The sequence below is a fragment of the Ambystoma mexicanum genome, chromosome 1p, assembly GCF_040938575.1.
Source record: "Ambystoma mexicanum isolate Mex_15411 chromosome 1p, UKY_AmexF1_1, whole genome shotgun sequence".
In the NCBI taxonomy this organism is placed as follows: domain Eukaryota; kingdom Metazoa; phylum Chordata; class Amphibia; order Caudata; family Ambystomatidae; genus Ambystoma; species Ambystoma mexicanum.
Window position 1 is genome coordinate 1,305,290,562 of NC_090921.1, and position 15,567 is coordinate 1,305,306,128.

General features: G+C 48.2%; 1 protein-coding gene across 2 annotated transcripts in view; it reads left to right on the top strand.

Moving 5' to 3' along the window:
- Positions 1 to 15,567, top strand: part of LOC138453370 (trans-1,2-dihydrobenzene-1,2-diol dehydrogenase-like) — a 138,958-nt gene that overhangs the window by 79,473 nt on the left and 43,918 nt on the right. The window lies entirely within an intron of this gene.

Genomic DNA, 15,567 nt, shown 5'->3' on the forward strand with positions numbered 1-15,567 from the left:
GGGACCACGATGAAGGAGACGTCAAGAGTGGCGACGAGACCGACGAGAAGGAGCAGGCCGTGTAGAAGTTAGAGAACCCAACACCGCTGCCACCATTGCTCCTGCCTCAGCCACCTCAGCAACCACCTCAACCCCCAGCTGACATTTCGGTGGACATTTTCCAGGCACTCCACAACTTGATGCCTCTTGCGCCAAAGGAGGATTCTGCAGCACCAGAAGATCCCGCTGCACCGGGCCCATCAGGTGCACTCCCTACCAAGAAGAGTTCAGTGCAGCCTCCACCGCCTTTTCACCCATCGACCCCCTCCACTCCACCGAGGGAAGATACGGACCCGGACACAGCGACGACGGGGACAGGCACGGGCAAGGACGACGACGGTGGCTTAGGAGATCCTCCGTCTCCGCCAGCCAGAGCCTCCCCGCCGACAAGGTAGGCTTGTTCCATGCCATGATCTCTAGGGCCTCGGACCTGTTTCAGCTGACCCCTGAGGAAAAGAAGAATGAGGGGTTCCTGTACCAACGCCGCGAGGCAAAGAGGAAGACTGTGCTGTCGATTATTTTGTTGGATGACATTTGGGACAAGGGTCTGTCCCTTATGAAGAACCTGTCATCGGCCCCGGTGAAGAGAGACCGGTACAAAAAGAAGTACAGGGTGCCGGACTCTGCACCCAAGTGTTTAAGGTCCCAGCCTTCCCCAGATTCAGTAGTCTCGGAGGTGGCGAGGAAGTAATCGTCTGGCTCTGCGGCATCAACGACCTCCTCTCCCTCGGACAGTGAGGGGAAGAAGTTGGACGCTATGGGACGAGTCATCACATCGGCAGGACGACCATCAAAGCGGCCAACCCCCTCGCCATCGTGGCGCGCTACGACAGGGAGCTGTTGTTTAAGATCGCTCCCCCCTGGACTTCCTTCCCGAGGACAACAGAGCGGAAGCTTTGGGGAGCCTGCAGGAGGGTGAGGTGGCATCAGACCATGCCATCACAGTGGCCATAGACATTACTGATTCCCCCAAATGGGCAACAATGTTTTCCTTCGTCTGCGGGGATGGTTGAAGGCCACAAACCTTCGCCAGGAGGTGCAGTCGAGGGTATTGGACATGCCTTTCGACAGGGATAATTTGCTTGGTAAGACCGTGGACGAGTCCCTCCAGGCCATCAAGGAGGATGCTGAGACGCTGCGGGTCTTGGGCACCCCGCAACAGCCGTTCTTTCGGACCTCCGGAGGAAAGTCCCAATGTTCCTTCAAGGGCTTCAGCAGAAGCTCATCGTCGTACCATCAACCGTCCCGCTCTTCAGCCCAGGAGGCCTACAGGGGCCGCAGCAAGTCTGGAGGAGGTCACTGTCGCTATCAAGGTCCCCAAGGTGGCGCCTCCACGGCAAAGCAAGATTGAACCGGCTGTGATGTCGGGCCCCACCCAAGCACCCTGGTGGGAGGCCGGCTGGGGAACTTTGTCAATGTGTGGAAGTCCATCTCCACCGACTGTTGGGTGCTGGACGCTCTGGCCCACGGACACACTATGGAATTCCAACGAAAGTGTCCGCGCATACCATCTATGGCCAGGCAGGAAACCACGTCCCTAGCTTTTGCTGGAGGTGCGGGCCATGCTGAAGAAGGGCACCACACAGCTCGTCCCAAAGAGGCTCCAGGGCTCCGGAGTGTACTCTCAGTACTTCCTCATCAGGAAGAAGACGGGCGGCTGGAGGCCCATCCTGGACCTCCGCCGTCTGAACAAGTACATCAGATCCCAGATGTTTCGGATGGTCACCCTTCAGCACGTGCTGGGACAGCTGGAAGAAGGGGATTTCCTGTTGTTGCTGGACTTGGAGGATGCCTACTTTCACATCCCCATTCAGAAGGGACACCGCAGGTTTCTGCGGTTCGTGGTTCAAGGGCAACACTATCAGTTCAAGGCCCTTCCCTTCGGATTGAAGTCGGCGCCAAGGGTTTTCACCAAGTGCCTGGCTCCAGTGGCGGCGCAGCTGTGTCTACGAGGAATCCACGTTTACCCCTACATGGACGACTGGCTCATCCAAGCAAAATCGAGGGAGACCGCTGTCGCACACAAGTGGAAAAACCGTTCAGCTGCTGACGAAGCTGGGGTTCTCAGTGAACTATGCGAAGTCTTGCTTGGTGCCATCGACTCGACACAGTGTCATGCCTGGCGTCTCGGTCAGAGGAGAGGATAGCGCCCATCATGGGCAAGGTACAACAGCTGTTGACCCTGAAGATTGAAAGGGTGAGGTCCATCAAGTCCCTTCTCGGCATGATGTCGTCATGCATCTACCTCATTCGGCTGTGCCGGCTGCAGATGTGGTCACTGCAAGAGTTCCTCGACGCACATTGGATCCAGGTATCGGGAAGCTTTGCAGACAAGATCTCTCTTGACAAGGATTTCTGTTGAGCGATACGGTGTGGGGAGTCCGGGCACATCTGTCGGCAGGCGCAGACTTCCATATCCCACCTCATCAGGAGACGGTCACGACGAACGCTTCCCTGGAGGGATGGGGCACGCACACCAGAAGTCTCCACGCAAGAGGCCTGTGGATACCGGAGGAGAAGTCGTTGCATATCAAAGTAGTGGAGCTATGGGCAGTGTTTTGGGCCCTCAAGTCTTTCCTTCCATCTCTCAAGGGCAAGGTGATATGGGTCTTCACAGGCAACACCACCACGATGTTCTACATCCGGAAGCAGGGGGCACCAGATCCCCAGCACTCTCCAGAGAGGCGCAGGGCCTATGGCACTGGGCCGTTGCCCAGGGGATGTTCCTCATCCCGTTTCATCTGGCAGGAGTGAAAAACATCATCGCTGATTCCCTCAGCAGGGAGCTGCACTTGTGCCATGAGTGGGAGCTTCGGCAGAACCAAATGGATCTTCTGTTCCGACGATGGGGCAATCCCCATATCGATCTGTTTGCGAGGGCGACGAACACCAAGTGCCGGAGGTTCGCCAGCAGCTTTCCCTAGCCGGGAAGCATGGGGGACGAGTTCTCCTTCCCTGGGACGGCCTGTTTCTCTATGCGTTCCCCCGTTGCCATTGCTTCTGTGACTCATTAATCAACTCAGACAGTCCCGGTGCAGGATGATCCTCGCCGCACTGGCGTGGCCGAGACAGATATGGTACCCAAACCTTCTGGACTTGTCAGCGTGCCCTCCAGTCAAGCTTCCGGTGGTCACAGATCTTCTCGCCAAAGAAGGAGGCGCGATCCTGCATCACGACCCAGGGTCGCTGAACTTGCAGGCCTGTCTCCTGCAGCGCTAGAGTTTGGAGGATACGAGATCCCGGCGGACTGCAAGGAGGTACTTGCCAAGGCCAGGGCTTCGTCTACACTGAAATGCTACAGACTTAAGTGGAAGAGGTTCACCGTCTGGTGCCGTGCACAGAAGATAGACCCTCTATGGATTACGGCTCCTCAGGTGCTGCCATATTTGCTGTCACTGGCCAAAGCAGTACTGGCACATGCTTTCATCAAGGTTCATCTGGTGGATATCTCCCGCTACACCAGAACTCTGGGGCGGTCGTCGCTGTGGTCACACCTCCTGGTCAAGGTGTTCATCAAAGGACTTTTCTGTTCATTCCTGCCTGTGAAGGCCCCGGCCCTGGCGTGGGAGCTCAGTGTGGTACTAACTAGGCTCATGGGTCCACCGTTCGAGCCTATGCATTCGGGACCACTGAAATTCTTATCGTGGAAGACAGAGTTTCTTGTGACCATCACCTCCGCACGACGAATGGGAGAGATCCAGTCCCTCTCTTGTAAACCTCCGTACTTAACATTTCACAAGACAAGGGTAGTGCTACGGATGCATCCCTCCTTCATGCCCAAGGTGCTGTCGGACTTTCATCTCAACAAGCCCTTGGTGTTACCTGTTTGCTTCCCATCGCCTTCGTCGCCGGCTGAGAGGACTTTGCACTCGCTGGATGTGGCTAGAGCGCTGAAGTTCTACATGGACCGCACAAAGAGTTTTCAGAAGACGTCACAGCTGTTTGTGAACTTTGGCCCTGTGAACCAAGGGGAGGCCCTCTCCAAGGCTTCCATTTCCAGGTGGCTCTCTGGCTGCATCATCCATTGTCACCAGTTGGCAAACCAACCGTTGCCTAGCTTCCCGAGAGCCCATTCGACCAGAGCGAATGCTGCAACTACGCCATTCCTGTCTGGTGTGCCCTTGCTGGACATCTGCAGGGCTGCTATGTGGAGGTCGACGCACACCTTCACGAGATTCTACTCCATCAACCAGGATTCCAGGGAGGAGTCCAGAGTTGGCTAAGCAGTGCTGTGCAACCTGTTCGCTTGAAGGTGAGCCTGGTGAGGAGGTAAGAGATGCTTAATGTTGAGATTTTGAAATGCTTAATGTTGAGCCTTGCCACTTCCTGTGGTTGTGCATGTGTGTACTGCTATGTATTCTTTATTCATGAGCATGTAAATCCATGCCAGACCCCATGCTGGAGAAGGAACAGGTTACTTACCTGTAACTGTTGTTCTCCAGCATGGGTCTGGCATGGATTCACATGCAAACCCTCCCGCCTACCCCTCTGCAGCTCTTCTCTTGGTCCTACTGCCACTTTACGTGCTACCAAATCTGAAGATGGCTGCCAGAGGAGGGGCTTAGGTAGAGGGCAGTCATTGGCTGGGGGCAGTATGGCCCAGAGACCAGTGATTGGTTGTTAGGAGAAAGACAGTTCAGAAGTGAAACTGAAACTGATTTTTTTCTTTACCGAGGATTCCCAGCCTGACGACAGGGAATATTCATGAGCATGTGAATCCATGCCAGACCCATGCTGGAGAACAACAGTTAAAGGTAAGTAACTTGTTCCTTACTGAATTTGTGTAGGTATTAAAGATCTTCATTCAATTTGCTTTGTTGGTATAAATCACTGTAGAATGCCTTGAATAACGTGCTCAGCACTCAGAGACATGTGTAGCAATTAAAAAGGTTTAATTCATCTCATTTTGGTGTTATTACTCTATGAAAATTGCCTTTGTATTGTGCCCAGCACTCAGAGACTTTGGAAAACGTGTCTTCACATACATGCGACCACTCTGCTACAAAGTATTCCCAGTTATTTAGGGGTTAATGAGGATTCCTTCGGAGACACTCGAAAACGTAACTTCTCATCCACACGACCATTCCAATACATAGCAATCCTCTGCATAACTTCAAACACTGGCACACCAGGTTTCCTTTTACATAAAAACTCACAGGTTGCTTTTTTTGGCATTCCAAAAGTGCTGATCTGTCGGCCTTTGCTCCTCCGATTCAGGACTTCTTCTTCTGCCCCTCATGCATTCCTGGGTCATCTTCTGACCCCACGAGGACAAGCACTGTGAACACCACAACAAGGGGCAGCCTCCAGGCATGGCTCCCCTTTTGATGTTTTCTCAGTTCCACAGAGCCCCAGCAGCCGGGCTGAACTCATGTGAACTGCTGGCATGCCGCATACACACAGCTTCCTGCTGCTTTCTCTGGCCTCTCCGCTGCTGCTCTTTCAACGCCACAGCTTCTTTTATACACCTGCAGCCTTCTAACAGGCTGCAGGTGCTGTGGTACAATAAGCCCTGCCTGACCAGCATTAAGGGGACATGCCTGACCTCTACTATTCTCATCAGGCCTCTTCCTCGTCGGAGTACCACAGTACACCTAGTCCTCATTGCTCCTAGTTGCCTCTTCTTCGTCCCAGTACTTCTAACAGTATACATGAGGAAGTCCTGGGGAGTTGACTCAAGATACCCCATAAAGGTGGGGGCAGGGTTGGGTTGATCAGTAGCAGGAAAAGGGGATACCATGTCTCTCCTAAAGGCATCCCAGTCCTCACAGACCCTCCACCCAGGTGATCCGTCCTCACTTGTCCACCCCCAGGGCCGGGATCCAGAAGTGATGGCCTTTCCCTGGCCACCTGTGCAGAGGACCCATGGGGAATAGGAGTGAGAATGCCCCCAGGTTTCTCACAATGACCACTGTAAACCATATAACCAAAGCCAAAGAAGTTTGATATTCAGGCAAACTGGGCGCAAGTCTCCTAACCAAGGATATCAATTAGGGGACAATTGTAACCCGCATTGCCAACCAGCAGAAGAGTGATGTAAGGGCAAACAGGGAGCAACTCTCCTATAAAGGAATGCCAATTGGGAGACAATCGTAACCTACTTTGCCAGCAGCTAAGAAGTTGCATAACCAGGAAAAAAAGGCTGCAAGAGCAAAGCCCTCTTTGTATGAGAGACCAAGGGGGAGATAACTGTAACCTGCATTGCCTACAGCCAAAAGGCGAACAAGAGAAAAATTATCCGTTTAAGGGATATCATTTTGGGAAGAGATTTAACACACTTTGTTGAAAGTCAGGAGACCCTAAAGAGAAGCAGTTGTCAGTTCCAACCTCTTCAGTTATGAGTCTAGTGTGAAGAGTATTGGGAACAAGCATTACCACAAAGTACCATTGTAGAAGTACAAGTTTATCCTGGCAGGCGATTAAACCAAGAAAGAGACCAATTGTAGTTAATCCTGGCTGGTGAGTGGGCCAGAAAAGAAACAGCTGATTGAAAGTACTATGATTGTGGTAAAACATGTGGTGGAAGAGGAAGTGTTAATTCCATCACCTTTTCTTGATGAACTGTTACATTTCGACATTTCAGAATGTGTTTCTTTTGGAAAAAGACAACATATGTGTTAACAATTGTTTGGGTTTTGAGAAGATAACATTGGCACCAAATTATGAATTTGTGCTTTGAGAGAGGCTCTTTTGCTTTGCCAAACAAGAAGTCAAGGAAAATTGACAGTTACATTGATTTATGAACAATCATTTGGCAAACTGTTGGAGGAGGGATATTCACTTTGCCAAGTGAAACGATATGAAATGGAAAAGACTTTGTATGATATGATGAGAGGAACTTTGCTTTTGCACAGAAATTTCTTAAACTTGAACTTTGCTATCGAGATTCCTGAATTGATCCAGGGGAAGGGAAATCGTCCCTGGTCACATGGAGTCTTTCTCACAATATTTTTGTTTGAACTCGTATATTACATTGTGGGATTTAAGACCGCCAAACTAACCGCGTATAATTTTGTTGTATATTTCAGTGTGAAGGACAGATGCTTTTTGGACACTACGTTATTTTTCTTTAGCATTAGTATGTTAGGCAGCGACCTTCTGGTTAGGTTAGGAAAGTTAGCCGTTCATCTTACCCTTTTTTGTTGAATTAAATGGCAATTTATGAGAAAACTATACCTTTGTGTCCATCTCACATTTCTGACTCCTCACATTATGCTGACCAATAAAGGTTTAGGGACTCAGAGTGGGAAGGAGGGAAATTAATAGGGACCATGAAATCCTCCTCCGAGGGGCCGAATAAGAATGAGGGAGTTTGTTTTGTTGTACAACAGCAATTATTTGAATCACCTGAAGCAGCTTTGGGGAAGATAGGTTGCATATTTTCTGCTTTTGTGACATGCTAGATTGAGAAGGCTGGGGCTTGAATCACCTGTCAGTTTACGCTTCACTCTATGTGTGGGTTGATGGTGTAGTGTGGGCGGAGGACGAGCACAGTGAACAGCAGAGAAAAGACAATCTGAACCTTTGCATTTTGTATGTTACCGCTGGACAGGGAAAACCAATATTTTGAGTAGGTATTTGTATCCATGATTCTCTCTGGCCCCCAAATGTGGACTGACTCCGGCCAGATGGGCTTTGACTGCTGATTGATACAAGGATGTGACTGTGCACGAATGGTAGGCCACTGCCCTGGCAAACAGGTTGGATGAGGCCTGGATCTAACTACCCTGTGTTCCCCATCTTCGCTCCCCTAACACCCAAAAATGTACAAAACTGCTGTACTGAGAAACTCCCTTAATATGTTAACTACTGTTAATGGATGAGGGTACACCTGTTCCCCTTCACTTCCTTCTGAACATTTTAGCTTCTGGTTGCAGTAGAAAATGACACTTCAAGAAAACACAACCTTGTTTGTAGTAGTCTAGCAATGTTATTGGGAAATTGCTTATCCTACTTCCTTTTCTCTGCACCGACCACCATTATATATAGGTAGAGCAGAAGATTGACTTTTTTTTTAAACTTAAGATAATAAGTGTCGAAATTCAGTAAAATTTGGGTCAGCACTGGAGCGGCAAGATGTCTTACTAATAATCAGCAGCCTTCCAGTAGGTCTTCTCTGCTGCTGCTGGTGAATGCAGAAGCTGTGTGCTGGCGTTCATCCCTCTTGCTTCCAACTTGCTCTTTACCAGTTGATGGGAACATGTTTCTAGACCACTTCCCAAACAGATAGGTGAAGAGAAGGTGCCCAGAATAACCTGGGATGAACGATCAGTTAGGAAGGTCAATCAGTCCAGTGCCCGCTCCGAGATACCCGGGGTATCATGGAGCCATTTCATGAGGCAGGAGTGGTTGACTGTGTCAAAAGCAGAGGAGAGATTGAGTAGAATGAGGACAGCTCGAAAGTTAGAGTCCATGATGCGAGCAGTACTTTGCGGCTAGTCAGAAGAGCAGTTTCCATGCCTCTGGATGCTCGTAAAAGTTCACTGTGTGAGGTAAATTGGGGGTAGGCCAGCTTCTCCAGGAGTTTCCCAAGGAAGGGGTGATAGAAATAGGGCGGTAGTTGTCTGGACAGGTAGGGTCTGCTGAAGGTTTTTCCAGGAGGGGTGCTTTAGTGCTTGAGGGAGGAGTGGAAAGAACCAGTAGCAAAAGAGTGGTTGCAGAAATCAGCGAGTGCAGGGGCAAGAGAGCCAATGTTGTCCTTGAGGGTTCTAGAGGAGCAAGGAGAACCCTGTTTGGATGAGACCTTCATAGAGCGGACCACTCTGGTGACCTCATCAGGTGTGATGGGAGAAGGAGGAGAGAGGAAGACTGGGAGAGTTGGAGGCCGTAGGAGGAAAGGGCGTGTGGGAGGGGTTGGAGGAGACGGTAGCAAGGGTGCTCAGGATGTCCCGAGTTTTAGTGGTGAAGTGTGTGGCCAGTGCATTGCAGAGGGCCTGGGATGGAAGAGGGGAGGAGGAGACTGCGGAAGGGTTGGCTAGTTCCCTGCAGATTTTAAAGAGTTACGCCGTGTTGTTGGATGCACCAGATACCCGTTCCTGGATGTGGGCCGTTTTCTTGGCACGGATGGAGAGTCTGTATTGTCTTTTGAGCAGGCAGCAAGCCAGTTTGTCAGAGGGTGAGCCTTAGGTTTGCCACTTCCGTTCCACCGCTCTGCAGTTGCGTTTCAGGGCAGCAAATCTGGAGTCGTACCAGGAATTACGCTTGGAGGCAGGTTTCAGGCAGATCACCATAACTGGTGCAAAAATGTCTAGAGTGTTAGTTATGGCCAGATGGAGGTTGCTGACAGCAGAGCCAGAGGTAGAGTCTGGTCTGGGGTGGGGGAGAGGAGGATGAAGGTGAAAGTGAAGGCAGCAGCTGATACTCATTTAATAGGACTGATGTTCGTGAACGTGGTTGGCAGGGCTGGAGGAGGTGCGGTCAGAGGGCCGAGGGGACCCAGGTAAGAAGAGAGGAGAGAGTGGTCTGACCATGAAAGAGGTGTGAGCAGTGGGGGAAAAGGGGGGGGGAGATCAGAGTGAATGAGGGCATCAAGAGTGTGTCCTGCCATGTGGGTTGGACCAGAAGGGAGAATGGAGAGGGACAGCGAGGTGCATAGGTCAAGGAAGAGAGTGGATGCTGTGATAGCGGATTCCAAGTGGTTGTTCAAGTCACCCAAGAGAAGGAGTTTAGAGGAGGTAGAGAGCAGAAAACAGCCCATTCAGAGAAGAACAGGGTGGTAGTGCCAGGGGGCCTGTAGATCGTGGCAGTGCTCAGAGAGGAGGGAGAGATGACCAACTTGCAAACCAGGCTCTCAAAGGAAGAATAAAACTGAATGGGTATGAGGGAGGAAGGAACCCACTCAGGGAAGATTCAGGCAACCCCACCGCCAGCATGGTTAGGTCGTGGCTTGGAAATAATCCTGTAGCCATCAGGGAGAAGGGAGTCAAAAGCAGTGACTGAGTCCGCATTGAACCATGTCTCGGTAAGTGCTAGAATGTCAATGTGAATGTCTTCAAGAAGGAGGCAGATTTTTGGTGGTGTGTTTGTTGACTGAGCAGGCATTAAGTGTGGCCACGTGAAGGAGGTCTCCGCCTTTGAAGGTTTTCAGAGGAGGAGTACAGGGGCATGGTACACCAGTCGGAGGGGGAGTGACAGAGAGAGTGGTTGGGTGAGAGGCAGGTGAAGGAAGGAAGTTAACGAGGGACGGCAGGCACCGGTGGAAGAGAAGGAGGTTGCTTTGTGGACCCTGAACCAAGATAGTGCCAGTGTGGTAGACATTAATGATACAGCGGGATGATGAGAAGCCCTCCCAGAGGACTTCCCAGTTGGTGCCAGAATTAATGGGAGAGTATGTGAAAGGGGAGAGAGTAGAGATGAGATGAGGAGTCCATAGATAGAGGGGACAGAGAAGAGGATATCGGTGAAGACCTGTCTGGAAGTGGCGCTGACATAGGTGTCTGCGATGGGTAGGCCAGGGTTGGGGCTTGGGATGTTTTTTTGTGCTTTCTCCTTTGAGACTTCGTGAGAGAGGGAGGGTAAGTGATAGTGTAGCAGTTAGAGAAGATAGGAGAGTTGGTAAGTGCCAAAAGGGTGGCAGAGAATAGATGAAGGACTGCACAGTCCTAGGCCAAACTCACCAGGCGGCTTAATAATTACAGGACGGGCACAAAATGCAATGCAAAATATGGGGTGTAAGATATTAAACACACACTCCTAGGTTTGAAAATCACACAAGGGCACAACATACAATGCAAAATATGGGGGTGTAAGATGTTAAACACACACACATCTAGGCTTGAAAATCTTGCAAGGCCACAAAATGCAATGCAAAATATGGGGCTGTAAGATGTTAAACACACACCTGGGTTTTCAAAATCACACAAGGGCACAAAATGCAATGTATGGGGGTGTAAGATGTTGAACACGCGCACACCTGGGTTTGAGAATCGAACAGGGCACAAAGTACAGTGAAGAAGATGAAGATTAGGTGAGGCAGGAAGGCAGAGTGAGAAAGGCACAGATATGGTACAGTTTTGTTAGTGGAAGAGGCAGTGGCAGAGTTCAGTCATCACTCACATGACAATCAGCAGAGAGCATGGAAGTGCATGGGTAAATGTTTGTGTGGGAACCAGCTGCATCAGGATGCTGCTTCATGATTCCAAAAAAGGGGGGGACAGGACGGGGGCTCCTCGAGCCCTTCCAGATCTGGACAGGCACAGACAGGAGCCTTGGTAACGGGGCCTTGGGTTGAGGGGCCGGCCTACACCAGCCGGTGGTCCCAATTGGCTCTAACATGCTGCTGGGAGCCAATCAGAGTGGGGAAGCAGCCAAATGCTGGGTTGCTCTCCCGAAGAGGGTGCATCAGCAATTTTGGAAGTGGCTTTAGTGGTGATTTTTTCAAATAGCAAGCCACGTTGTTTCATGCGATATGTAAGCATTCAGCCCAAGGGACTATACGACGCACAGGATCAGAAAGCCTCCTCTTTGGTGTGCGGTATGTGCGCTAACTGCACATTTTTTTTCTTAGAATCTTGGATTCATTTTTTTGTAGTTTGAAATTAGCCCCAAAGCCCTTAGGGCTTACCTTAATGCTGTGGTCTGCTCACTGGAAGTGTAGAGCTTCTACTTACATGAAACTGCTGGTGTGCACGACAAAATAGCATTGGACTTTTGAAAACGTAATGAAGACCAGAAAAATTACCTGAGAGAGGAAATGTTCCAATAAATATGCTGGCAAAGTATAAAAGCTGCTCACCTTTTAAACCCAGCAATCTGTTGTGAAATATTCTCTGAAAAACAAAATCCCAATATGAAACAAGTGCTTGTGGTCTTGTGGGTAAGCATCTGCACTGGGAACATGAAAACCCGAGTACATTCTTGGTAGCCAAATACTTGAGCAAGCTTTCCATCCTCAAAAAACCCCAAGGGGTTGCATCTGCCCTTCTGTAAAAAAGTTATGCTGTCCACCCACATGTGTCCTTTACTTGTGCACTGAAAAAAAGCCACAATCAGGAGCAAATACCTGCACCAGTATCCATGATTACAAACTCTCTTGCCCTCTCATTTCCCCTCCTCACCCCCATTTCTGGCTTTCAACAATAAGCTGCTTTATAAAGATAACGTTAAAAGTACACATACCATGGTATCACTCAAATATATAAATCCTTATAGAACTATGTTAGACAAAACATGTACAATTGTGGCATTATTCCTCACATCTTGACTGGGAGACTACAAATACCAGAATACAAATCAGCAAAAGGCAAAAAATGACCTCTGACTGCATTACTTACAAGGACTGGCAGTAGCATGGTTTAAAAAAAATAATGCAGATGCTGTGTGTTTTCTTAGTGTGTTATGAGATATCTAAAACTTAGACAACACATGGCATCTGGATCTGTGGACGGTCTCCCTTCCATGCAGTAACTGGAACCGACCCTGCTTAGCTTCAAAACGAGGAGGTCTTGTCATTTGAGCTCATTGATTAGCAACATGGCCTGAGGGGGCAGGCCCCTTCTTTGCTGTGAAGCTAAGCAGGTTTGGTTCCAGTAACCACATGGATGGGAGACCCAGATACCTATAGGGCTAGTGTTTTTTTACCCCTGACGGTACTGAAGCTGTACAAATATCAATGTTCTTGCTATAGCCACGGGTACAGAACTACAGATACCCTTGGCTATCTGTAGTCATATTATAGCTGCGAATAACAGAAAAACGGCAGAAATAAAAAAAAAAATGCTTCCCTGCCCCACCAGGCCCTCATCAAGTCTCCCCCACCCTCTGTGCCTGATCCCCACACACCCATGGCCTCCTAATCTCCCCAGACCTCTCCCATTCCCTCCACAACACATGCTGTTTCTGTGACGCATTTTGCTTTGCAATGTCGGCTATTTGAAGCTATTCTGTCCATAGTCGAGGCTACAGAAAATCTTTGTGTTGCAAACTCTGTCCCTATACCCCCTCCAACTCCCAAATTTCACTTGGTGTCCTCTTACACCCCCCCAGCACTAAACAGATGTCAATTGCATGTTTTTGACGTGCAAAAGGCTTTTTTCCTGTGTTTCATTTTCCGATACCCTTGTCTATGTCCACAGCTATTTCTTGCATCGAGCAAAAACAAAGATGGTGCCTGTTTCATTTCTAAAAACACCCGGTGTTGGCAATTTACCAGAGATATAGCTGTCTATTTTTGAGACGTGGCACCCCCTTCTTCATCAAATATTTTAAAAACTACTGGACGGAATAACACCAAACCACAAAATGTCAACCCTTTTGTGCTCAAGTTGTTTCGGACCTGGTCCAAATCCGCCCAATGGTTTGGGCTGTGTGGTCCGGCAAAAATGTACCTTTTTTTGTCTATGGGAAAATGAATGGGAAGTAGATGGCAGCTTGGTTTTTTAATTGTTTTGGTTTTCTTAATAACTTTTTTATTTAACACATATTTACCAAACTTTGCAGTCTGGGCCTGTGTGTCCTTAATTTACTTCAAAATGTCGGCTAAATCCATTGCATGAGTCAAACGTTATTAGCATTTTTTCGAGGTGCCTGTGGAAGTATGACTCACCTTTAACTGCTGCACTAAAATAATGTATATATATGTGTGTATATATCTATGTAATGCACTTCGATGAAGAAAAATTACAAAGATCAATGATACACATTGAAGGAGCAAAAATAACTGTTTCATAGAGGCACTGGCAGTCGTCAAAATAAATGTTCCAACAAAGGGATTTCATGTTCTGGGATGCGCTTTGCAAAAATTGAAAATCAAAATTGACCCATGAAGCAGGAATCATGTTTAAAACGTGACAACACACGAAGATGTAAATAATACTATGCAAAAACGCACAGGAATGTTCATGAATAAACTGAGGAATTAGAAGGATTCATGCATCTGAGTGGTACTGTACATCTCAACCTAGGAATATGCAGAGATATTGTGACGAAAGTAAAATGAGCATGGTAGAACTCAGTGCCTAAGAGAAAAGCACAGCAATGGACTGAGGTTTGGATTTATTAGGAATGGGGTGTTGAGATTAGTAGACAAGAGTTTAACCACAAGAAGGTCTTCCTATGCAGGTGGTTGAGTGCCCAGAGAAGTCATGGAACAAACTATTGATGCGAGTTTGTAAGACCCATGGCTTTTGTAAGTGATTGATTAGTAGTTATTGATGAGTATTTCCAGTGGATAGAAGTAGAGTTCCTGGCATGGCCAATCACAGAGGCTGTCCATTGAGGTGTTGAAGAGAGGGGGAATCCTGAGGACATTGTTGTGAACAATGGTGTGCCATTTACATTTATCATAGTGCAAACATTTCCCTACTTACAATGGGGTGGAAAACTGAATTATTCCATCTGCATACCAATGGATCGGTGGATACCCTCAATTGAAGTATGCTGAGGCTAATCCGATGCATGTTAGAAAAGCAGTCAGAGCCATGTTCTTATCACAAAAAACTATGCCTCACACCACAGTGGAGCAACCCCGTTGTATTTGCTGCAAGGAAGTAAAGCTGTATTAAGGTTAATGACAGAAGGAAATGAAAACTGTGATGCTCACGAAGGGTACAAGAATGAAGGTGTCCAGAGTACAGATAAGAAACAATTTGCCATACGCTGTTTGAAGGCATTCAAAAGAATGCAAGGTAGAGGTAGGTGATTTAGTTTGCATGTGGAAACAATATTAGGTCATGAAAGGAGATCTCATTTTTAAAACCCGAAGTTGCAGTGGATGTGAGCCGAAATGCAGTGAACCTGAAAGGAGGCAAATGATCCAATAAGGAGAGAGTGTCCAAGGCAAAACCACGTGCTTACCAAAGTAATGGCATTGTAATGATGGAAGGTAAAGCACTGAGTGGTGAGGTGTAGAAGAGTTCTGGTCGAGTGGAGTATGAAGATCTAAAGAGAAAACAGTAATTTTGCAACTGAAGCAGAGCATACTGGTAGTAGGGTTGGTCTGGAGACTTAGTTTCATGATAGTGAGTGAAGGATATGTGAAAGGCAGTGCACTGAAGATGAAGTGAGACAAAGAGTAATGGGATAACGTGGCAAATTATTAGTGTGACTGCATAAAAAATATGAAGTGTAGTATGTTTTTGATGACTAATGTCGCAGCTAGTGCAGTGTTTGTTGGGCCGGGACGATAGCTCAGGGGCAACGCATAGCAACACAGGTTTGAATCCCAGACTCACACTTAGAAACTGTTCTCCGGTATTAAGCACGTTCTAAAAGAACAATTATAATTATAATAATTATAAGAAGAGGGAGATATTTTGTGAAGTTGGGCCATGTTGTGGGGTGATGTGCATAGGGTAGATGTGTGTTGGTTTGGGTTGTGTTTGTGTGCAAGAGGTCTGTGGCCTGTTCTATGGAGGTATGCCATGGGGGAGTGTGAGTGACAGTAACAAGAAAAAAGAAGCTTTGGGGTAGTTAGCGTTACTCCTACCTTGGTTAAATGTTACCTGGGCTCCTCAGTAAAGCCTTAACTGAAGATAATTTGCATGACATGTCATATGCCCAGTGTTCATTCATAGCTTTACCAAGTGGCAT